Raw genomic sequence first — 27,120 nt, forward strand, 5'->3', positions numbered from 1 at the left:
CCAAAAATCTACTCTCTAGCAATGTGTATGGTTCCTCCAAACAACGATCCTGTGAAACCCAGATCGTTTGTACACGCACGAGACCCGCAAGGCAGTACACATCGGCGCCCACGTTGTTGTCGTCGTGCTTGACTTCCGACAGGCGTTAGATACAACTCCGCACTGCCCTCTGACGAAAACCGTACGTATTTAAGGGACATCAGATTAGTATTCTGACTGGACTGAAGTGTTTTTGTCTATTTGTTCTTGTGACTGATACTCTTCAGTCTTTCAATCCCGTAAAAAGAGTTACACCTGCGGCCGTCGTTTTAATGATGTTTTACTATAGTTCAACCAGTTTCGGTGACTCAGTATACCATCTTCAGGCTTGTTTGCATAAACAGTAATGATAGAAACATCAACTTATCAACCATGCAAATACAAAGACAGATTAAAGACAGAAAAAACCAGGACAATACTACAAAAGTGAATTACAGTCATCATTTGATAAAACTCAACAGATGCATCCATCGTCACATACCTAAAATAGAATTATATATAGTATACCACCTTTGCACTCTATCCGTTGTGCAAATGTACTGTTTACTAATAAAAGTATTAGTTAAGTGTTTCATGATTGAAAATGGCAAACTGAAAAATCCTGAAGTAACCTACCAAACCACAAAAATAACTGTAGAAAATGATAGATGTATGAAAAAACGTACAGAAACATCACAAATAAGTAAAGCAAAGAAATTTGCATCGGCATGAAAGTACACCTTGCAAGGACAGCATCAACAATCTAAGTGTCGATATAGGTAAAGCTATAAAATGCCGAATGAAAACGGAATATGGACATACTTACACTAATGACGTAGATATTATGACCATCGGCTTAATACCTTATTTGTCCGTCTTTGGAACGAAATACATCATTGATGCTACATATCAGAGATCCGACAGTTTGTTAATACTTTTTGGAAGTATGTGGCATTAGATGTCTACCCACAAGTCTTGTAATTCGCGTAAATAACGGGCTGCTGATTTGCTTACATGGTGATGGCGCCCAATAGCGATCCAGATGATTTGCATAGAATTTACATCAGGCGAATTTGGTCGCTGATACATCAACGTGAGTTCACTACAGTGCTCTTCGAACCACTGTAGGCGGTTATGGCTCCGAGACACGGGCAGTTATACTGCTGAAAAATGATACCGCCGTCGGGAAAGATGATGAGAACCGTTTAGCGCCTAGTGGAAGTTTCACTGTTCTTTTCCCTCTTTCCGTACACGCTCACGACAGTAGCACGTGAACATTGACCAGCTTAACCGGTTTGGAGATACTCGTCCACTGGCTCTACATAACAATAATCTGCCCTTTGTCAAAGTCGCTTATATCAATGGATTGTCGCATTTGCAGCAAATATCTTGGCTAGAATTATCCCCCACCCACGTCTCCTCCGCTTACATAGTTTTGCTACCGCGTCACGTGCCCGCAACGGTGACAAGCGGCTTCCAGCGTCGCGGTGGGCAGTGCTCATAGTGTTTTGGTTTATTACTGTGTATCATATTCATAAAATGAATGTTCAAGAACGTGCAAAAGATCAAATATAGAAAACTAGTTATGTCATACCATACACAGAAGACACAAAACCCAAGATAATGTTCAGGATGAACAACATACACGTATCTAAGTGCAAGCAGCCCTTGAAGAAGGACAGCACCAACAAAATCTAAGTGTTAATATACGGTAAGTTATCAAAAGGACAATATAAATATATCTATACGTCATGTCAAAGTTGCAAAACGCTGAGGTCCAAAACGAAGGCTGCAGGTGTTTCATTTTTTACGGGATTGAAGTGCTTCTAGCAAATAGGACACAGCACTTGATTCTTAATGGAGAGAAATCTCCAGACGTAAAAGTAACTTCAGGCGTACCTCCAGGGACCCAATAAGTATCATAAAACGACCTAGTGGGTAATTTCGGAAGCTCCATGAGGCCGTTCGCAACGATGCTGTTGAATACAGAGAAGTTGTAACAATAGAAATTGTAGCGAAGTGGAGGAAGACCTTGTAGAGAATAAACGTTTAATGCAAGGATTAATAGTTGTGAAACGTCCCCTTAGAAAAATTGTACACGACTGTGCTTAAACTGAGACACAATATTTTTAGCGCAACCGAATCTGACTTTCAAAAATCCCTACGAAAGAATGGCCCTGACTAACAATAACCTATACGTTTCACAAATCACTTACCTCACAAAAATCTTCGTTACTCAAGCTACTGCAATACAGCCAGCGCCACTACTGCCAGCTAAATAAAAGATTCAAACTACTGAAGGCACTATCTACTGATAGGCATAGTTAGCAAATGAAAGATTTTAATACAGAACAAACAATGTATTTACCTTAATAGTCATAATATATATGATAGTTCATGACATCCAGTCTTACAAATTACAAAACTCCGCCATCTCTCTCCCCACGTCCACCACTGCTGGCGGCTCACCTCCAACTGCGCAACGCTACGCGCTGTTAGCATCCAGCTGCCGCTGCCCGACACTACAATGGCGAGTATTACAACAATGCCAACCAGCCACAGACTGCACACGGCACAGCCAGTGATTTTCATACAGAGAGCTACGTGGCGGCGGCGTTACCAATAAAAAAACCTAAACATCCTACTTACATAGCCCCCATCCTCCCCACAAAAAAATTTACAAATTGTTTTGGGCAGTGGCCAATACAGATTTGAAAAATTTTTTCATAGGATTTTTGAAAGTCAGATTCCGTTGCGCTAAAAATATTGTGTCTCAGTTTAAGCACAGTCGTGTACAATTTTTCTAAGGGGACGTTTCATACAGAGCGCTACGTGGCGGCGGCGTTACCAATAAAAAAACCTAAACATCCTCATCATAAGCAAACGTAACGTATGGCGCATAGATTGGCGGGACAGCTGAATATTTTACGATTACACGATTTCCTAACTAGCAGGGCAGCAGTCACATCGATGGAACACCTTGAATATTCGTTTTATAATCTGGAACACCTTTTCCTGTTGCGTTCTATGTTTATTTAAGTTCGCACTTCGCCTTTTACATTAAGGCATCTGCTGTCTACTGACTCTGTGATAGTAACTTATAAATTAGAAAACAGTTCACGCCAAAATTTCTACATTACATTAGTAAATTATTACTCACAGTATTTCCTTTTTCCAGGGTAAATTTGGGTTTCTTCTCACCAGGTCATAGGGATCACACTGTCACTCCACTTACAAAATATCGACCCATTTTCACGTCATTATACTTCTGTTTTGTAGTTTTCATATTTCTTACCGTGACTGCCTTGAAATAAGACTGCTGATCTAGCAAGAACTACAAATTTTTCTTACGTGAATAATTTTGTAAGCGATTTCTGTCATAACTGCTTGTTCAATTGGTGTGCCTTATTTCTTTTGGCAACCTACAGATGTTACTTTCTGTTCTCTCTCTCTCTCTCTCTCTCTCTCTCTCTCTCTTTCTTTCTTTCTTTTCCTCCTCTGTGTGTGTGTGTTTGGTCGTGAGTACGTACGTATCTTTGTGTTTATGTATGTGTATAGGAGCCGATTATTTTTTCAATTACATATATGTAAAGCTATGTTAATACTTTTGGACGATAAGGCTATGTTTAGTCGGGAAGGATGTTGCAGAATTCTGAATTTGATCTAATAACGGGGGCCAGGAAAATAACGAAGATTGAGAGGTGCTGAAACCATTGGATTTTTGTTTTATAGATTACTTTTAGGGAATTAGGGAAGAAGAGGGGAATGAGGTTGTGTGGCATTATTCTGATAATCGTCTGTTGGGGAGTTACTTTACAATTTTATATAAACAGTAAGTTGTTTGGCATGTGTATCTGATTATTCAAAGTGGCTTTCATTTCGACTTTCGTTTTTGTTTACGATTATTTTTCTGGCAAGGTTACAAGATGTTATTGTTTATTCTGATTATTTTCATGTCGCTTTCTTTGGAGGATGGCTTGTGATTATATTATCTGATATACTCTGCAAATGCAGAGTAATTTATCTCATACACTAAGGCTTTCAAGTGTTCTTTACATCGAATATCGAACGTTCTGTTTACCCAAATGCCTCACATCACACATGTTATGTTTTGATATATGCCTATTTTCTGTTATATGTCTATGCCTTTTGTTAGTTCTGGGGTGTATTTCCAGATAAAATAGTATATGACTATGTTAGTATTGTATCCATTGTTTGTGGCTATCTGCAAAAATGGTTCAAATGGCTCTAAGTACTATGGGATTTAACATCTGAGGTCATCAATCCCGGCTATCTGCAGTAAGGTGTCTAAATCTTGTTGGTAGTTTTCGTAGTTTGCTAGTTGAATTGTACTCTTTTGATTCTCTGGAGTATTTGACGGGCTGCTGCTTGTTTTTCTTAGTTTACGGGTTTCGACATTTGGTGTAGGATTGTGTCAGTTGTTGTGGAATTATAGTAAATTTCAAATATGTGCTTCTTGTTTTGTTTTTTATAGATCAAATTTTTTTCTATCGTACAGTAAACCGCTGTTGGGATTTGTCAGTTAACTCCATGGTGCACGTCCTCATTGGAATTGAGGAGATCTCGCCAGCTGTTATGCCAGCAGAGTCGGGGGGTAGTAAGGAAGTAAAATATTTACTGCGAAAACATAAATGAAGTGACCCTACATGTTGGGGTGGGGCACTGGGCCAACAGCCAAGCCCATAAAAAGAAACTTGTTGCGAAACGTCAGGAACATGCCTCACATGAAATTAGAAAGAAGCAATATCGAAAACTGGGCTCTCAGTATTCTGTCAGACGAGCTAGACAGACGTGAGATGTATCTGGTAGTACTGCAAGAAACTGTTCACGGAGGAACAGGAAAACTGGTAAAGGATAAACACATTCTATACCACATTGAATCGGAAGATGGAAATTTCCAAAAGGAACAGGAGGAATAGGAAAACTGGAAACGGACAAACACATTCGATACCACATTGAATCGGAAGATGGAAATTTCCAAAAGGCAGTAAGTTTCATGGCCAGTAAAAGAATAGCAGAGGCAGTAATTGATTTCCACCCAACTGAGACTAAGACCAATATTTAAAAATGTAACGACTGTCACGCAGCATGCTCCAGCTGACGTAGTGGAGGATAAGAAAGAAAGATAGTTGCTGTGAAATACTTGAAGAAGTAATTAGTAGGACGTCAGGATACGATATGAATCTCTTTGTTGGTGACGCTAAGAGTCGGAAGGGAGATCATTTGGAGGGAAATAGCAGGACTTGAAAGCCTACTTGCAGAAAGTAACGATAATGGAGTGAGACAGCTTAGGTGTACACGTACACCTCAGCATTACGAGCAAATATTCCAGTCTGAAGGTTGTTCGCAAGTCATCTAGGGAATGGCCGGATAATAGAACAAGAAACCAAATGGACCCCGTCCTGTTAGACTATAGGCATAAAATCAGTTTAATGAATGTTAAAACGATAAGGCAGCTGAGTCAGGCACAGACCACTATTCAGTCACGACACAGGTACGACAACCAGTACCTATAGAAAAACCAAGGGGAGGAGAAAGCGTAGAAGAAACGAGCATTGATGCAGACAAATTCATAGATAATGACAGAGCACAGACATTTGTCAGTTTTGAGTTCCTGACAATGGAAGATAACTTCGATATTGAAGGCCAATGGGAAATGATAAAAAAAAATGTAAAAGAAGCAGCACTAGAAGTGTGCGAAGAAGAAAGGTAGAAGCAAAACCCATGGTTGTCAGAAGAAAATGAGCAAAAAGTGAAAGAAATAAGAGTAGAAAAGGACAAAAACATACAGGGATAGTCCAACGAAAGCGAAGAAGCATAGGAAAACGCTTCTCAGAAGTAAAGGAGAAACCGTTTGGGTATTCTAATTAAAAGAACAGAAAAGGGTATAACTCCAATGAATGCAAGAGTTTTTGCACAGCAGAATAGTAATTAAAAACTTAAACTTTGTATTCTGCCTTATGGCAGTTCTTGTCATGGGAGAAACCTCGTTAAAGAGGTCCACCGCATAAGCGTCTAGGGAAGTGATTCCCGTGGTGGTTTCCCGTTGTCTTCCAGTGGTGATGATGAAATGAAAATGAGGACAACACAACACCCAGTCCATGAGCGGAGAAAAACTCCGGGAATCGAACCCGGGCCCCTTAGCGCGACAGACTGCCGCACTGACCACTCAGCTATCGGGGCGGACAGAATAGTAATTGCGTACAAGAAATTAAATAGAGTTGGAGCTGACAGGGATGATGTGAAGTGGAACATGTCCATCGAGCACGCAACGATGTCGTAACCAATGTCGATACTCAGAATAACTGAGGTACAGTCAGCTCACTGCCTCGGAATGTCAGGAACCCCTCGTTCAGCACTTAGACGACGGTGCGGAAAAGAAACAACACTCTGCTGTAACGGCGTTATGTGTACTAACTTCGGATGGGGATGACACTAAAACGCCTTTCAGGCTGGAAACTTAGCATGAAGCAACACTTTGATGCCCTGAAGTTAAACATTAGACCAGCAAGGAACGCTGACTGACTCATAAAATGAGAGCACATTCGGTCACCAGTACAGTGGGAATCACGTCATCGGCTGCTGTAAGACCCTCTCCTTCCTTCCACTTTCTCTCCTAACAGACCATCTTCCACAGATGCTAGAAGGCGTTCCTCTGCAGACTAGGAGAAACCTGTGGTGCCATCATGATGGCTGTCCAGCCCATAGTGCACAAAGTACCATAGCATGTCTTCACGAATTGTTTGCAAATCGTTGGATTAGACGCAGAGAACCTGTGTCTTGGGCATCCTATTCCCCGGATTTGACGCCTGTAAATTTCTTATGCAGGGAAAGTTGAAATACGCTGTCTACAAGAGCATACCAATTACAGCCGATGATGTGCAACAACGTATTATTGCAGGCTGCTCGGTCATATACGCTGAAATGCTAGCTTGTGTGCAGCAGTCGTTTCATACCAGACTAGAAGCGTATATTAGCGCTGCCGGTGGTATCTTCAACACAATCTGTGATCGTCAATTGTCTCGTTACTGGTCAGAAACCACAGAACTAATGAATGCACTTGTGTTGCTCTTTACTGTGTGCTACCATTGGTATTGTACAAGTGCGGTGTGAGAACTTTTCTAAATGAAATATATCGTAAAAGACACGCACTAGAATTATGTAATAAATACCACAGACAATAATTTACTCTATTTTTAGTTTGTTAACGTCAACAGGCATTGTACCAGTTAAAAAAGTGTATGCTTGCACAAAATCTATTGATTCGCTAACAATTCGAACCATTGACTACCAGTCCATTCTGTAAAAAGCGCACATCAGTATCACTTTCCATTCCCGCAATATCTACGGTGCAAGTTTTAGGTGATTCAGCCTGTATTTGTGTCTGTTTCGGAAGTAACTGTCTGTTTTTTTGTCACATAGGTAGCGTAGAAAAAATTTTCTATTCAGTAAAGAACTGATGATAGTATATCTTGATAACAAAACAGTAGAAATGTTCTATTGAATGGGGTAAGTGTGTTGAGTATGTTACTCTCATCAACCCCTTCCCTACTCACAGGTAAATCGTAGATACTTGGGCCCACAGAAGTACAGATACACAAAGAAAAATGTGATCAAAATATCTAAGGAATATTCTGCATGAGTAAGGGTATCTGATTCCATATCTTCTTAGAGTCAATGTTTTCCTTTCTAATGACGTTCTTGATGAATGCTCCAACGGCGATGACTTCAACTAAAAAAATTTTTTTTTAAAGTTACTCTAACCAGTTTCTGATTTAAAATATTCTTCTTTCCAATTTTCGCTCGTTTCCAGGCTTGAGAGTGATTGTGTATTGAAGAAATTAGAAAAAAATAGTGGTACTACAGTCTGAAAAAGCAACACTGAGGAGCCGTAAGAAGTTACTGCTAGAGTATTCTTTTGTAAACACATGTTAGTGTTGAAAGTCACAGGATATCAGCGGATTGACCAAATAAACTGCAAGAAACACTTATGTCCCCATTGGACATTACTCAGTTTCAGAATTTAAACGTATGAAACGACAATACAGAGCGTCACCTGTGGAAGTATTTCAGACAACAAAAGGAAGCATAGGAATATTCTGAACGGAGGAAAGCGAAACAACCAGCCGCTCCTGTGAGCCGCTCTATTCAGCCGTCAGCGTCAGCTGTCCTGTCCAGAGCACTGCTGCAAGCGCACTGTTTGTGAATCCATCATCTCCCTCCCCCTCACCACGCTAAACCTTCGGGCTCCCCTTTTCAATAGATAGTTCAATCGTCTTCTATCATTGGCGAGCCAGGGAGCCTCTTTTGTTTTCTTCTGGCGTGTTCTTTTCATTGGGCTACTACCTAGAATGCCTGTGAGCTTACAGGAAAAAAAGCTATTTGTCAGTCCGTTAGAAGGACAAATTGATAATTTTAGAGGGCTATAAATGTTGCAGATCTGGAACCATGATGTGCATGTTCCATTCGATTGTATGAAGACAAAGGAGTAAGATGGACTGACCAGGAAATGTGGCAGAATGCAGAGACGAGGTATTTGTATTTGGAATTGTCCACGACCAACCCGCGACTGGAGTCGCCCTACTTACTGGTCAATCAACGGGTCTAACGTACCCAGAAACAATGGTGTTCTATTCGCGGCAGAGTAGCATGGTGTGAGAACAGGGACAAGATTCTAGCCGACAGGAAATTGAGGCGTGTGTTATGTGTTGTCAGTGACAACAGGTATCAAACTCGGCAAGGGTTGTTGCTGGTAGTGAATGCAGATCCATCTCAACCAGTCTCTCTCTGCGAAGGGAACTGCATGTAAAGGACATTTGTAATCAGAAAAATGGCTCAAACGGCTCGAGCACTATGGGACTTAACTTCTGAGGTCATCAGTCCCCTAGAACTTAAAAGTACTTGAACCTAACTAACCTAAGGACATCACACACATCCATGCCCAAGGCAGGATTCGAACCTGCAACTGTAGCGGTCGCGCGGTTCGAGACTAGCTTCTAGAACCACTCTGCCACAGCGGCCGGCCCAGTGAAATCAATGGATAGATGTTGGCGAAAGTGCACCGAAGAAGACGAAGAACATTTTGTCAGTCGGTAAGGTGGTGGATAGTGTTTATTGGGATTCCCAAGGAATAATCCTCATAGTTACTTGGAAAAAAGAGAAATGCAGACTATTATGCTTCACTGTTGCATCATCTGGTATTTGTGTTCGTTGAAAAAAGACCAAGATTGCCTAGCACAAAAGTGCTCTTTCGCCAGGATAATGTACCATTCCACAAAGCAGTGATAACAATGGCGAAAGTGTGTGAACTGAGCTTGGAATTGGTTCTTCATCTACCCTGCTCACCAGACTTAGCCGCAAGCGACTTCTTCCTGTTCCCTAACTCGAACGTTGGCTTGCGGGGAGAAATGTTCATCAAATGAGGAAGTGATACTGCACTCAACCAGTATTATGCGGAGTTCGACAGAACCTATTTTTCCGATGGAGTGAAAAAACTGGAGGATCGCTGGAGCAAGTGTATTTCCCTCAAAGGAGATTACGTGGAGAAGCCGCCGCTGTGGCCAAGCGGTTCTAGGCGCTTCAGTCTGGAACCGCGCAACCGCTACGGTCGCAGGTTCGAATCCTACCTCAGGCGTAGATGTGTGTGATGTCCTTAGGTTACTTAGGTTTAAGTAGTTCTAGGTCTATGGGACTGATGACTTCAGATGTTAAGTCCGATAGTGCTCAGAGCCATTTGAACAATGTTTTTACGTCGAGAAATAAAGTGATTGGTTTACAAAACAAATAGTTTTCTCTGCTTTTTACCAGAGTTATCAAACCATTCTCGTACGTGACACATCGTTGTACTCTCACAATTCTGTCAATCACTACCCGCCGCGATTTGAAGTTGTAACCGATGACTGCCACACCCGACGCCTTGAGGAACACCGCTGTGCCTCTTCGAAACATTGCGACAATGAGACCTTGGCCCAGGTCGCTGCCCTGCACGCCGGAGCACAAGGAAAACGATTATTGTTTAACGTCCCATCGACAACGGGATCGTAAGAGATGAAGTACAACCTCCGATCAAGGAAGGGTGGGGATGAAAATCGGTTGTGCCCTTTTAAATTTATCATTCCGGCATTTGCTTTAAGCGATCTACGGAAATCGTGGAAAACCTAAATCACGATGGTCTGACCCGAATTTCAACTCTCGTCCTCCCGAGTGGGGGCATCCGGGGTAGCGCAGGACTGCGATTCACCGCTGAGAACAGTACGACGCCATTCATCAGTAGTCCATGCTTCCCAGTCACGGCAACACTCCATATGCAGCCCTCTGTGTTGTGGTGTTAGTAGCAGCCTGTACACGGAGTGGTAATTCCCTGTCTGGTGGCTGCCAGTGTGTGGCCAGTGGTGTGGAATCACACAAAATGTTGCATGGAGCTCATGACTCGTTCTCGGATTGTATGCACAGACATGAGGGAGTTAGTATGTGCCTGATATGCAATACAGAAATTGTTCCTTGGGATGCTCAGTTGTGGTGTGATGACAAGTGTGCCTGACCTCACATTCCCATATAGTCCAACACTGGGTCGCTGTCACACGAGAATGCCCACAGATCTCGATATTTCTCAATTCAACTACCAGGCTAAATAGAGGCCTAGAATAAGACCGCTTCCTAACACTGTCACGTGCTTATAACGCTGTCTCATACAAGTACGCAGCATCTCCGTGTCATTCACAGTGACTGTTCAACGTCTGACACTGTACACGGCACTTTCATGCCCTGTAGGCCTCGTAACAACACTAAACACTATCAACACTATAGCATTCTAGTGACCAATCTACCTCTCACAAAGAACTGCGAATTAAATCGTTTACATACTCATCAATGGTGTATACAGTACAAAGCTACATTGACATCGGATGATGTCTTCTAGATGCTCCATTTTCTTGGTTAGGTGTTGTAGAACACCAAGCCCGTGTCAACACGAGATTGATAAACACGCACTCACAATCTTCTCACAGAAGAACTGACGGATTTTCAGAATACTTTTGACATCTGATACACAGGCTGTAATTCCTTGAAATTGTGAAACGTTATAGGCTTCGCTATTTTGTCTTGAGTAGCTTCCAGTCTGCTGCTATATGTTCAGTCGTATACCACTTGCAAAATTTAAAGACGATATGTAGGCCTGTAATTGTGGTCATCTGTTCCGTGACCCTTATTGACAACAGGAATGACCTGCCTATTTTTCCATTCTCTTGGGACGTCTCATTCCTCCACTGACCTACGGTAGAAAGCTGTTATAAAGGACGCGGGTTCCTTCGTAATCCTATAAAATCGTATCGGTATCTCATCAGGTACAATCTTCTTTCAAGTTTTGAGCGATCCCACCGCCACTTTCGTCGATATCTGTCAGTTCCGTGTTTGGGCAACGAGTAAAAGTATGTTCAGTAGCCCACCAATAACGCTGCCGGAGTACATCTCACAGATCAACACAAAAGGTCCAATGTGCCACAGGCTACAGCTGAAAAGAAGTAAGTACATTAAGAGCCGATTCCCAGCTAGAATTATGGAATAGTTCAGCACATGTCAACGACTTTATTCTTTGAGCCATGCAGAAAGCTGTGTGTACCCACGTCAGACAATCATATTTGTTATTGGAACAGTATTGTCCATCATCATCATGTCTAGTTTGGGTTTAGGCATCCTTGCCTGTTCCAATTTCAAGTAGATTGCGGCTGCTCTTTCCATCTCTTCTTAGTACGTCCAACATCGCTCTTCTCTTGAGATGTATATTTGTATATTATTTTAGATACTTGTTCTTCTGACATCCTTTGATGTGTTCACGACATTTCTTTCTGTATTCCTCTATTTTATGAAGTACGCCTTTGATTCTCGGTTCATTCCTTATTTCACTCTTTTTATCCGATCTGTGGATCTGTAACCAGCTGGTGGCCTAGGGGTCTCATCTCTGCTGCCTCAGTCCTCCTACTTTGACAGGTTGTTAGCGTCCAGGTCTCTGACGCATGCATCAGAACTGGCACTTTCATCACATTATAAAATTTTAGTACTCTCTCTTTTCTAATATTCTGAGGATAATGTGATTTACCTACCAAATGCTGGAACTTTTGCAGTTTATATTCTCGATCATTCTGTGTGCTATATGAGACCTCACAACCCAGCATTTAGCTGTTCTAGCAGCTTATCAGCAGTTATTATTTTTGCTCTTAAATGCTCCTTACCATGGAATGCCATTATCTTAGTTTACTTTCAGATACTGTATTATAAGCATTTGTCATCACGTGCAAGAAGCAAATTGCTCCCTGTAATGAATTTTTTGATTTCGCTAAGATTATCTGATCATTTGCAAACAGGAGTGTATTTATAACTTTATTGTTTAGTTTGTAATGCTGCACTACTTCATTTTGCCATGTCTTTATGCCGTCATCTACGTATATATTAAATAATTTGGATGTTAAAGGACACCCTTGTCTCACACCTTGACAGATATTTCTCGCAAACGGGCTTCCTTTTTGTACTTTGATTTTGGTGTATATACATATTTTGATTTACACTTATTAAATGCCAGTGTGCACCATTCTCTTCTAATATTTCCCATACTTTAATTTGTTAATTTTATCAAAAGCTTTCTCAAAGACTAGGTATGTGGGATGATTCTATTCTCTAGGTTTTTCAATAATTTGGCAGACTAGAGAATCACTTGTTAACACTATTATCGATTGTGAGTGGTTAGTAAAGTGTAATTAAGCGTATATAACTATGGAGTGTTTATTCTTTACACTTTAAGTTCTTTGAATTGTTGAAGGAAATTGGAAATTTGTGATGTATATTTCGCGTTAACTTAACAGTGTGCTAAAATAATGGAACTTCATTAAGTATGTCTGTTTATAAAAACGAAATTGTATGTAGAAAACTGGTTCATACTTAAGGATCTTGTATTGTGAAACAGAAAAGACATAGGAAACCCCCTCCACTACGGAAGCGGCTTGGCGCGATAGAAAAGGTGGAAGTGGCGGTCAATCTGGGTGGCAATGAAAGGAGTTAGTCAGGCAGTCAGTGGCCAGCAGTTGTGCAGTCAACACCGCAGGTGCCAAGTGAGGCATTCAGAAACCAAATCTATGATGGAATGGCTTTGGATGTGGTTCCCGTTGTGAAATGGTGCTCACGCATTTGGAAGGGCTTTAGAGATGATGAATACGTGGTCAAGAAGAATTAAATAGAGCTTAAAAACGCCAGAAGGAGATCTGATAGCCACCACGCGCTTGCCACCTCCATTGCGCCACTGATTCATCTACTTTGGAAAACAGATACGTATGCCAGTATGAACCAATGTGCTTGTGTGTGCTTTTGCAATAATAATTCAAGTGTTGCAAAATTTGTGTTTGAACTCTGAAACTGTACTCTTCGTGGTAGCAAGCAGGGTCCTTTCCTAAAAGTGCTAAAGACCGAGTATTCTCCTCATGAAGAAATACAAATTTGTTTCTATTTAAATGTGCCAAAGTATATAAAAGTTGCTATTTAAGTCATTTGTTTCATAGATAGAGAGAGAGGCACATTATTTTAAACTTGTTAAAAACAGTTATTTTGCTTTGAATTGCTACTGCTTTGATTGTGAAAACGTTTATAGCTGAAGAGTAAAAATGCTGATAATTAAAATCACTTGCTTCTCAAGTAACGAAAAAAGTCACACAATGCTAAACATATTTGAAACTTTACTTTACCTTGAATTTATTTCCAAAGCTAAATAAGAATATTGCTAGTGTAAATTGTTATAAAGCATTGAGAGGAAAATTAACTTAAGACGGGATGTAATTCAGCATTTATGTGATGCAAATTGTTTCTGAAATGTTTGCATAGTTACTTACAAAGGAAGTGACAGTTTACGGGCCCCCACTTGAATCTTTGCTAATAGGAAAAGGTTAATTTCAATTCAGTTTATGCTACTCAAATCTGAAACATTACTACAGTGAAATGAATATAAAATGTGATAGTATAGTGCTGTTTTATTGTATTTGTGATGTGTATGTGTTGGTCCGACTTGAACTCTTGTCAGGTATCACTTAGTCTCGTGAGGTCTTTGAGAACCTATAATGCTGAATTACTTATTGAGGTAATGACTGTTATTAATTAGGGGAAATTCTCATTTACATTGCTCCACAATCGATAACTACTGTTACCCACTCTGCAGTCGGCTGGTTGTTGTGTGTGTGTCCATTGCACTTTAGTAAGAAAGAATTTATGAAGTCCCTTTTGCAAAGAATATATATATATATATATATATATATATATATATATATATATATATATATATATATATATATATAAGGTTTTTACCTTATTATGCCTAATTAGCTAATTAGGCTGGCGACCGTCTTTTATGGTTCATTTACGTAAATTTTCACTACTTTCATTATTTTCTAAATTACAGTCCTTCTGTTTTCTACTAATTGCCACAATACGAAGTTCACGTTCGATACCCTCTATCCGTTAGGTTAACACACGGTCAAACTTTTCCAAATTTCTCCCAGAGGGTAACGCCTACTACTTGTTAAGGTCATATTTGGCATTTTACGTTGCGCGGTAGTGTCATACTTCGCTTCCCTGTGAAAAGAAAGAATTAAATTACTCGGGAGTACCTTTGCCAGGTAGCAAGATAGCGCTATGCACTGTATAAGTAAGATCTTCCCATCCGAAACCCATTCTGTTCTTCAGTAAGAAATGTTTCCGAACGTGTCTTTCGCCTATTTGTCATTATTTTTGTACAAAAATATTGTATCTGGCATATAGAAGACAAATACCTCGATAACCGTCACATTTTCTGTGATCCCCTTCTTTAGATAACGGGATAACAACTGCTGTTTGTCAATCTGTTATGTTTCTGTATTTCCAATCAGTATTTAAAAAACTCAGTAGTTTTGTGAGTAGTGATCCCGAAGCATAATTAAATAATTCCACATTGAGGTTGTCTTCCCGTGGGGATTTCCTGCTTTTAAATGTTTTATACAGGCTTTAGTTCTTCCATTGACATAAGATCAACATGCTCGTCACCAACTGCAGTTTTCATATTCTCCTCATCACCTGTCCATAGATTTTGCAAATAATCCTCCCACTCATTTTCTGAAATATGGTTAATTTGAACCACATCTCTTTCATCTATGTTTCAGCATTCTGTAGTATTTTTCTAGCTTAAATTTAAATAGTGATTTGGCTTGGTTGTAAGGTAAATGATAGAACTGGAAAATTAAATTTGCCCTTAGGGAATAGCCCTGGCCCCAACCTCACGTTTGGATTTGACCGAAGATGTCTGGAGAGCAAAGAGCCTGTCCTTACCATCCAGCCAGAAAATGAAATAGCAAAAAGTCGTAATTGCTTTGACCACTGTATAAACTCCTTAGTAAATATAACTCTAATTCAGAATTTTCGTAGCACCATAAAATACTTCAGAATTATGGATCTCCTGTATGACAGGAAAGGGGAAAATGTATCTCCAGTGTCTCTTCAGTGGTAGATATAGCGAAGAACACGTTCGAACTGGGCCACCTACAGAAAACAAAGGATCGTAAACGTTGAGAGCTCGTTGTTACGTACTTTTTGTCGAGTACACGCTAAAAATAAAATGGTCAAAAAATCTCGAGAGGACAGCATTGCATTGCGCTTGACGTCTTTTTCTGTCGCTAATGATTTCGATGCCTATGGGATGCTGTCTTCTGACCTTCTTCCCATTTTTCACAGTATTTGTGGAGAATGTCACAGCTTGTTGTTGGTAGTTGTCGTCATCTTTTCCAATGAAATAATGCGACGTCTCTTGTCCATAGACTGCAGTAACAACCAGGGATGGAAGCTACGGCACTGTTTCCGCCATAAATCGCGTCTGTTGTTTTATTATCTGAGAAGCCTTCTTTATACGAGAGTTTTATTTATACCAGAAATTCATTTACCTGTTCTCTGGCAAAAAAATCCAGTGGCTTACATGGCTTTTACGTACCGTCCATATCTCATACAGGGTGCTCTAAAATTGTTCTTACAAACTTCTAGGACTTATAGAGGGGAGTGAGTAGATAATATTTTGAATTGAAACCCATGTCCGGAAACGTGCTATAACTATTTGAAAACATGTTGGTAACGCCGCCACTTTTACAAGTAATTTATTATCGTGACCCAGTACATCATTTTTCTTACTTTTTACTCATTAACAACCAAAAACACAAAAAGGAACCAAAATAAGTATTCACAAATGCTGTTGTTTACAGTGAAATTCAAAAAGTTTTTGTCATTTTCAAAGAAGAATTACCATTCTGACCCTATACAAGTACCTGTGAATGATGTTGTGGTACACAGGCTCTGTCACATCTGGAGTCTCTGCGTCCTATCCTACTGCGACCACACCTCGTGCCACGAAATGCTCTTTTGTCTCTATAGGAGTCTTATAAGCCAAACTCTTCAGTCCACCATGGGGTAAAAAGCCCAATGGAGCCAAATATGGTGACCGTGCAAACCTTGCGATTGTACCACCTCGGCCTATCCATCTGTATCCTAATCGTTGGTGTGTAGTTAACCAAGTTCCTCTAACATTCACAGTCACATCAGTGGGGCTCAAACCAGGTCAGAGAGATAGGATAGACGTCAAATATCATCAGCCGATTCGACGTAGCCACCAACTCCCTACCTCATCATGACTATCCATTTGTGTACCTACCTAGCAAACATGTTTTCAAACGGCTATCACACGAAAACAGTATGTTTCCAGACATAGCTCCTAATTCAGTATATTCTCTGCTCAGTCCTCCACAAATACTACAAGTTTGTAAGGGGAATTGTAGAACATTCTGTATAAAATTAGCTGTTAGTTCCTTACATTTTTATTTATCGTATATTTAGCTTGACCAGATTAATGCCTTGAGGTTGTGTCTTACACTGAGCCAGTAACAAAATATACCAAACAATATTACAAAATATTCTCGATTTCTATACGTACTAATGTTTCAACTATTTAATTATAATTGTCAATACAAATAATAACAGTGTTTAATAATAACAGGCATTAATAAATATAATAATAACAACAATGAAAACGAAAATACTAAGAAAGGACAATAAGAATGACAACAATATTGATTAGCCTGGCGCATCTGAAGCCGTGTTCAGAACTACCAGAAACGGAAGGGATAATGAAACAAGGCTGAAATTACAGTGGCAATAGCCGTTATGAAAGAAGAGACTTCCAATAGAGGACCATGTGAAAGGGGAAAAGTGGGGAAGGAGAATTGGTTAAGAAAAGTGATAAATATTGTGATAGAAGGTGGACTATTAGCCATATTTGAACTTTGAAAAATATTTAATTTCCCTGATAATTTGAAAAAGATTGTTCAAAAATCGTGATCCTGATACAGAAAATGATTTTGAGAAGATGGCTATATGGTGGAGTGGTACAAAGAGGATTTTACTCTGTTGAGTATTTTTGCTGTGCCATTCAGATACCAGTTTACGAGTTAAAAATAAATAGAAGAATGCAATGACTGAGAAGACGATAGAGGGAATACAGCATATAACAGTTGGCACGCAGGCATGATAATACTCCGTTGGCATGTGTGACATTTTTGAAATAGAAAACGAAACAAATATATCGCACACAAGTATTCATCGTCAGTCCCAGCCGGCGTTGGAAAACAGTAACCCCAGAATAAAATATGGGATGTATTGTGATTCAACGAGTTTCTTTTTGCGCTTGAGACGAAATACTATTTTGGATTTATGAAGCGAATGAAGTGATGCTGACATCTTCGTGTAGACCTTTGGCCGATAATATTACCACTATACGAAAGAATGTTTTGATCGTAAGTTTATTTTTGCACTACTATAGTCGTTCACAGAAGGGTTACGTTCGACAGGCGGTAGCGGTAAGTCACTGCTAAGCCCTCCCACAGGGAACGAATTTTTCATTGCGTCCGCACGCAAATCGTGACGTCATCAGTACGAGGGGCGTGACGTCAGCGAGTAACGATTCGCCAGGACGAACAACACGGTCAGAGTTCACCTGGTCCCACGACCCGAAGTCCGCCAGTCGATACCAGTCGAGGTCATGGCATGAGGGAAAACCTATAAACTGTGGCACGTGTCAGTATTGAAGAGATCATATTCAGAATCGGGTGAAACAGGTGGCTCTCGCATAATACCTTGCAGGTAGCTGTCACTCTAATTTACTGAAACTTTTGGTAGGGCTAGGAGATTCTAAAAGAACAATCTTTTTGTTAAAATATCTAGTAATGAGCGCAATAGCAAGTACAACCCTCCGAAGATTTTTCCACGTCAAAAAAGATTAATTACACAAGAAAATCCAGGTGTGGATATTGAATACATTCCTCACAAACGTAAATAATAGTTATGTGTGTCTCCTGTTGAATGAACTGCGGAATCAATGAGGTCTTCATAGGCGCCGAATCGACCGTTATATCATAGAACTACGATATCTCTGTTGTAATGTTAACGTTGTGGAAGAAATCACGAAGTAAAATTTTGATTTGTTTAGGACAGTCTGATCAGCGGTTTCATACCGATGTTAGAGTTATTTGTAATGAAGGAGTTCAGCAAGTTCGAATTAATTTATATATTGTTACATGGATAACACAAAGTAGGTAATCTGAAGCGAGAGATTTAGCTTTACTTTTAAAAAGGCACTAAAAAAATTTTTCCGTATGTTCTGAGCTCAAAGATTTATTTGAATTTTCTGAAGAAAAAAAAGAAGCGAAACAGACATTTCGCAGCTCGTGTAGCAAGAAGAAGGATAATTTTGACTTAATTTCTTAAGCAATGGAAAATTGTATTAATATTCACGAAATGAATTAAATATATAGCAGCTAGGAAATAAAATTGACAAAAACAGAAGAAAATGGAACGAACACTTTAAAAGGGTGGGTAGCCGAATACTTCCTCTCTATATACAAACCTAGAGGAAGATGAAGCCAAGAAAGAAAGATGGATATGGCCAGACGCTTAACGCTTAAAATATAGAAGAAGAAGAACTGCTATTGATTATGTTTACCAACGAGAAGATTAAGAAGCTATGCAAGGGAACAGAATATTATTTTTATAGCGATCAGACTTCTGCAAATAGTTATTTGCTTAGTCACACTGCAGATTAAACTGCGAACATCAGAAATATTTAATAACATTCATCCAAAGGATAATTTAAATGGTTGTACCTTCGCATCAGACCATAAGAAAACAAGGATTTTATCACGTGGACTTCCATCGCAAGAATATTATTGACTCTAATGATGCTTCGCAGATAGAACCTAGTACCTTATCGCGAAATAGTGTCAAAACAACCAATGGACAGCAATTTTCTATGCAATATATAGTGAGCTGGTTTTTGTCTCTGGCATGATGTTCACTTAACTTACACAAAAATTTGATCCTGTGACCCCCGTTATAATTTTATGTTGACAAGAGCTCCTACCAGTGGGAATTTACCATTGGACATTCATTCTGAAGTACGCTAAATGTAATCTGGCTGCTATCTAAAGCCATAGCTTGGGATAATTCCTGTTTCTGTCAGTTCTATATATGACAAGCGCCGCTCGGCTTCAGCAAATCTAATGTACCGTCATGTGATGTAACAAGGCCCGCTCCTTCTGAAGAAGATATTTTGTAGAAATGTCGAAACCTAGGTCAAGGGGTAATAAACCTTCGTTTTGCAACTGGTTGCCTGATTTTTTCAACCTCTGCAAGAGTTTTTGTATTTGCGTGCATGCCACCTCATCAGTATAGTTATTCTAATCATTCAAATCAATGACGAGTAAGGAATGTGGCTTTCATTTGAGTCTACTACAGGAGCAGTTACGTACTTAAACGGATAACATACATTGCATACACCCACAGAAGATGTCCGTGTAAAATTACGAGGGTATGGGTAGGTACTTGAGAATGACACATCGCCGAAATCAACTGATCGTGGGAAATAATTTATTGCTATCACAACAGAAGCAAATGTAAACTGGCATTGTCTTCAATAAATTTGTGGCTGTAGCTCACGATATGGAAAACAGTCATCAACGGTAAGCCTAATAGAAGCGAGTTATTTGTCTGTATCGCTAGTTTTAATGCTTTTGAATGACGCAAAACCGGTTACATGGAAGGTGAATGCAAAAAATTCGAATTGCTGTTAGAATTATTTACGGTGAATGGCAGCCATAGAGGTCATGTATTATACTTTGTGCCTTTTCATGTTTTTGAAGTTGTCACAGTCGACTAACAGTCAATATGGCTTTAAAATGGCAAGCAATTTACTGCAATGGTAACATATGTTTTTTGTCTACTGAGACACTGAAGTAGCTGTAGTTATTTGGATGGAACTATATACTTTCTACCGCCATTCGAAACCTCTTCGATGAAGGAGTTCTTTGTCAACGTGTGCAGTGAAATTCCACCACTGTTCCTGTTAAATAGTGGCAAGTTCGTGTGACGATAAGTTGGTGAATGTGGTGTCCAAGTGAGATTGACAATCTATCTTCGGTTGACAAAACCACTTCTGATTATGCGCACTGTGGTGTGGAGAGGGGCCCTGTCGTCTTGGAATGCAGTATCACTGTTGGAGAAGGAACACTGTTCCACGAGATGGACCTGATCAGCCATAATGGTCACATAACCCTTGCCAGTTCTGTGACGTTGCAAAGTAGCCAGGGGGTCCGCAGAATTCGACGATAAGGCTGTCCAAATCAACATTGAAACCCCGCCTTGTTTCACTCACTATTGGGACATAAATTCCGCCAGAAGTCGAAAACAGCGTGAAACAAGGCTTATCCGACCATATTACTTGCTTCCATTGCTCCATAGTCCTGGTTTTATGGCTTCGTCACCACGTTTTCCATTTACAAACATTTGTATCACTAATGTGCGCTTTTGGAATTGCAACTCGTCCTGTAATTCCCAGCTTATGGAGCTCCGTTTGTTTTATTTTGGTGCTGATAGGGCTCCTGAATGCAACGTTCAATTTTGCAGTGACGACCTCATTTTTAGCCCCAATCCTCTTCAATGACCGTCCAACACGATCATTCGATGGACACGTTCGACCGCGTGGTGACTTAGCGAACTATGTTTTCATCTTTCCCTGTAAGCGGTATCAATCTTCGATACGGTGCCTGTTGATTCACCAAACGCTTCATTGAAGAACGGCCCAATTGTACGGAGACCATGTTTGTTGCAAGAGATAAGACGTGGTATAAGAGAATTCAGGGAAGGACAGATGTCGTTGGCCAAAGATGCACGGTCTGGAACGCCAAACTTTATTACCTATGCCGATGTCCTTATTCAAGCAGGCGAGTTACAGTAGCAACCATTGCCGCAAAGGTCGAATTGAGCTCCGGGAATATTCACGGTCTCAGCCATCACAGGAAGGACGTCGAATGGGACTCTCTCTATGGCTACATCACTACTTCGCAAATCATCTGACGGTATAAGGAGGACTACTGTTGGTTCAAATGGCTCTGAGCACTATGAGACTGAACATGGTCATCAGTCCCCTAGAACTTAGAACTACTTAAACCTAACTAACCTAAGGACATCACACAACACCTAGTCATCACGAGGCAGAGAAAATCCCTGTCCCCGCCGGAAATCGAACCCGGGAACATGGGCGCGGGAAGCGAGAACGTCGAGCTGCGGACGAGGACTACTAAATCCCCCATCCATGTTCCACTTGCAAATGGTGCGTGGGAAAGTCGTTGTCGGTCAGTCTCTGTATTGGCGCTAATTTCTCGAATTTAGTCGTCGTGTCGTTTCGCGAGATGTATCTGGAAGGAAGCAATCCGTTGTCCGACTCTTCCTGGAAACTACTCTCCCGAAAGTTCAGTAGTAAACCATTCCGAGATGCATACTGCCTCTCTTGCAGCGTCTACCACGAGACTTTGTTGACCATTTTCGTAATGCTGTCGCTTCGACTAAACGATCCCGTGACGGAAAGCGCAGCTCTTTGTTGGCTCTTCTCTATCTCTTCTATAAGTCTTACTTCGTAAGGGACCCAGATTGATGAACAGTACTCAAGAAATAAGTCGAACAAGCATCATCTAAGCTACTTCCTTCGTGAATGAGCTACATTTCGTTAAAATTTTGTCTCTGAATCTCAGTCTGGCTACTGCTTTTCCTACTGTTTGCTTTACGTAGTCATCCCAATTAACGTCATTCTGGATAATTACTCCCTGATATTTTACAGTGGATGCTATTTTCACGAATTTGTCATCGATAGCGCAGTTTTACTGTTGCAGATTTCTTTTGCTACATATGAGCAATATATTACATTTATTTACGCTCTGGCTCAACCTACAGAGACAGCACCATTCCTCAATCTTCTGTAGGTTATTTTGCAAATCGATACTGTCTTCTGATGTTGACACTTTCTAATACACAACACCATCATCTTTAGACAGTCTTAAAGGGCTTCCGAAACCTTCTACTAAATCGTTCATATACACTGCTAACAGTAACGATCCTATCACGCCTCCTCTACGTACTCCGGAAATTAGCCTTACATCTGTCGATTTTGTTGCATTAATAGCGATGTTCTCAATTCTACGTGCAGAGAAGTCTTGAGCCTAGTCACAAATCTGGTCCGATACTGGATAAGTTCGTATTTTTTCACTAAACAACTATGTGTGACGGTGTAAAACACCTCTCTGAAGTCAAAGAACATGGCATCAATCTGAGCGCCATTGTGTACAGCGCTGTAGGCAATAGAGTTACGCATAATCGCTGTTAGCGGAATCCATGTTGATTTTCATAGAGATTTTCACGCTCCAAAGACATGTGCTAAGGAAATTACTGAGCTCGGGTCACGAGTGATCACTGTAGACGAGAATGATATCATTTTGAACCCAAGTAAAAATGACGAAGTCTCCGCTGGAAGCATGCAGTGTCGAAACCACACAAAGAAAACCAGGACCGTCTATGCATCAGTGTTATGCTCACCTCCTTTTTGACCAACAGGGTGCCCTTCGTATCGACTATCTCCACTAAGGGACAACGGTGAACGTACAGCTATAGTCACAAAACTTGACTACTCTTCACGGAGCCATCAAATCAAAGACCAAGACAGCGCACCCGCAGGATCATTCTGCTCCACCATAATGCAAGATCCCACACATGAAACGTAGTCAAGGAGCTCTTGTAGACATTCAAATGGGAGGTCCTTAGTCACCCTCCATACAGTCATGACCCATCCCACTGAGATTATGCTATTTTTGGTGAGTTAAATCAAGCACGTCACCTAGGACGGGGACGTCATGCAGTACTTTCAGAATTGGTTCAGAGCGCAATCCCAGGAATTTTTCGAGACGACCATTCGTCATCTTGTGCCGCAGTAAAACAAGTGCCTCAGCAGCTGATCTATGAAGGTACAAATTTCTGTTTACAGGCATACAGATAGCTTTGCCGGCCGCGGTGGTCTCGCGGTTCTAGACGCGCAGTCCGGAACCGTGCGGCTGCTATGGTCGCAGGTTCGAATCCTGCCTCGGGCATGGATGTGTGTGATGTCTTTAGGTTAGTTAGGTTTAAGTAGTTCTAAGTTCTAGGGGACTGATGACCTCAGAAGTTAAGTCCCATAGTGCCCAGAGCCATTTGAACCATTTTGACAGCGACGGATATAAAAAGAACCCATAGATGTACAAAATAGATGTTTTATGATATAGCAAGAAATGGGGAAAGGAAATTTAAGGAGTCTGCATCAGCTAACAATTCTGGGAAATGAGAAAGATAGGGTTTGAAAGAAGGACGTAAGGGGCAATGGCAATCATTATTGCTGGTTTAGTAGATACATCATTAAGTGTCTTCTGAAGCTGAAGATGTTATTCAGTTCTCTAATATACTGCAGAAGATTATTCCAGAGCCGGCTTCTTCCTTCTCAGGCCATCGAGAAAGTTGCTGAGTGATGGAGTGGGGCACCAAGGAATTTGCTCTGTCATTTTGGTCAGACAATAACGTTAAGGTCGAGGAGCGATATGAAGTATAGTTGATAAGACAGTCGAAAAGACAGAGTGTATGGAAATGACTGCACTTGTGTGCAGATGGTGAAATAGAGTCGAACATGGGAGATATATCGAACACAAGCATTCATAACCAGTTCCAGAAACCGTCAACTTTCTTTAGAAACGCGTAGCAGGATAACATCGCTGCAGTTAATAATTGGAAGTATAAGTGTCTGAGGAAGCTCCTTTCACAGATCAAGAGTGAAGGCTTTTTATACTTCTGTAGGGCACGGAGAGATGCTGATGCCTTCTTGGACATGGGAGTTGTACGTTCAGTCAAAAGTAGATTTTCAGCTGTTATTACTCCTAGACTCTTTGATGAGAGAGATAACTTGATATTTGTCCCATATAGGATTAAATATGGTAGTGAGTCCCGATATTTCTGGATAATGAGCCTAGAATGACCAACGAGTACCGCTTGGGTTTTGGATGGGTTGAGCTCATTTTGATAATGAAAATATGTCGGTACTGAGAGCCTGATATATGTTCTCAGGTTTACTGGTTTTGCGCTTAGATACAACTGCAGGTCATGTGATATTTGCGGTAGGACAGTCCTATGATTTTTATCTGTCACTTATCACTTCATTCTCTTCTCGCAATGTCTGAAAATGAGAAAAATCCCGAGCGCCTCCGTGGTTCGGAGAGTACACATTACACTACAGGTCTGCCTATAACTCCAATAGGATCATGGCTAGAAAGCACTGTGGTGCTCGAACTAATTTTTGGGTTGATGACAGTTTTACTTAGGAATATAAATTCGTGTGTTGTACCTGGTAAATTAGGTGGACAGCAAGTGCTATTATCCCGCATTTTCTGTCTCGTAACGGTAGAACAGCTTTCACTGCTCAACGTTTTTTCAATAAGAGCGAGGAGCTTCGGTTAGATGAACGGTTTCCTTCTGCTTTGCCCCTGTTGTCGTCATGTGCACAGTGGCGACTGCAGGGTGGCAGGCGCGGTGTACCTTTGCCGGGCTCTGTGCAGGGGGTGAGGGGTGACCCAAATTCCTGTCGCTGTGAGCTGCGCTGGCCCGGGGCCAAGAGCGCGCCCGCTGTCGCTGCCCCAAGCTTTTAATTGATTGTGCCCCCACTCGTTTGCGGAGAAATAGTCGCGTCTAGTCCCACCTCTCCTAGTCTAGACAGCATACTGGCGTGAGGATATCAGGACAGATGAAATGACTCCAAATCGTCCACCACCAAAAAAAAAAATACTCTGAGCACTGTGGGACATCAGTCCCCTAGAACTTAGAACTACTTAAACCTAACTAACCTAAGGACATCACACAACACCCAGCCATAACGAGACAGAGAAAATCCCTGAACCCGCCGGGAATCGAAGCCGGGAACCCTGGCGTGGGAAGCGAGAACGTGCCTTAGACACGGGTTCACAGGTAGATGCCGTGTTTCTTGACTTCCGCAAGGCGTTTGACACAGTTCCCCACAGTCGTTTAATGAACAAAGTAAGAGCATACGGACTATCAGATCAATTGTGTGATTGGATTGAGGAGTTCCTAGATAACAGAACGCAGCACGTCATTCTCAATGGAGAGAAGTCTTCCGAAGTAAGAGTGATTTCAGGTGTGCCGCAGGGGAGTGTCATAGGACCGTTGCTATTCACAATATACATAAATGACCTGGTGGATGACATCGGAAGTTCACTGAGGCTTTTTGCAGATGATGCTGTGGTGTATCGAAAGGTTGCAACAATGGAAAATTGTACTGAAATGCAGGAGGATCTGCAGCGAATTGACGCATGGTGCACGGAATGGCAATTGAATCTCAATGTAGCGAAGTGTAATGTGATGCGAATACATAGAAAGATAGGTCCCTTATCATTTAGCTACAAAATAGCAGGTCAGCAACTGGAAGCAGTTAATTCCATAAATTATCTGGGAGTACGCATTAGGAGTGATTTAAAATGGAATGATCATATGAAGTTGATCGTCGGTAAAGCAGATGCCAGACTGAGATTCATTGGAAGAATCCTAAGGAAATGCAATCCGACAACAAAGGAAGTAGGTTACAGTACGCTTGTTCGCCCAATGCTTGAATACTGCTCAGCAGTGTGGGATCCGCACCAGGTAGGATTGATAGAAGAGATAGAGAAGATCCAACGGAGAGCAGCGCGCTTCGTTACAGGATCATTTAGTAATTGCGAAAGCGTTACGGAGATGATAGATAAACTCCAGTGGAAGACTCTGCAGGAGAGACGCTCAGTAGCTCGGTACGGGCTTTTGTTAAAGTTTCGAGAACATACCTTCACCGAAGAGTCAAGCAGTATATTGCTCCCTCCTACGTATATCTCGCGAAGAGACCATGAGGATAAAATCAGAGAGATTAGAGCCCACACAGAAGCATACCGACAATCCTTCTTTCCACGTACAATACGAGACTGGAATAGAAGGGAGAACCGATAGAGGTACTGAGGGTACCCTCCGCCACACACCGTCAGGTGGCTTGCGGAGTACGGATGTAGATGTAGATGTAGAACGCTACCGCACGACCACGAGATGCGGGCCCCACGACCAAAAAAATGTAAAAGATACACTAAAGGTAATATTTACTTAAAGAAAACCTCAACAAGAATACTAAGGTGGAAAATAAAATATTAATACAAGTAAATGAATTTTGATGTTTGAGAAGTGCAATAACAGATGACAGAAACAATATAATAGAGACTAAGAGAAGAATGAGTTAAAAAGCGTTCAGAAATAAGGGCAATTTATTAACAAATTTCGGGCATGGTTGTCTAGCGCCTGAAGATCGACAGGTCGTGGGATCGAATTCTGGCCAGGCTATGGAAATTTTCAGTCTCACTTTAATGTAGCCTTCATCTTTCAGGCATGTGAGAAACCGCCAGGGACGACACATGGTCAGAATTACACGTTAAACTGTAGGTTACCTTTCCCAGGTTGGATACCTGCGTTAGGTTAATGACATGCAAGTCGATGACGTGGTGTCCAGTCAAAGACTTTCACACGGGTTTTGACCCTCACGGAGTTATCATTATTATTATTACTATTATTATTATTAACAAACAACAATCTTAATAGAAAAACAAGAAG

This window comes from Schistocerca gregaria, chromosome 1, assembly GCF_023897955.1.
Source record: "Schistocerca gregaria isolate iqSchGreg1 chromosome 1, iqSchGreg1.2, whole genome shotgun sequence".
Taxonomy (NCBI): domain Eukaryota; kingdom Metazoa; phylum Arthropoda; class Insecta; order Orthoptera; family Acrididae; genus Schistocerca; species Schistocerca gregaria.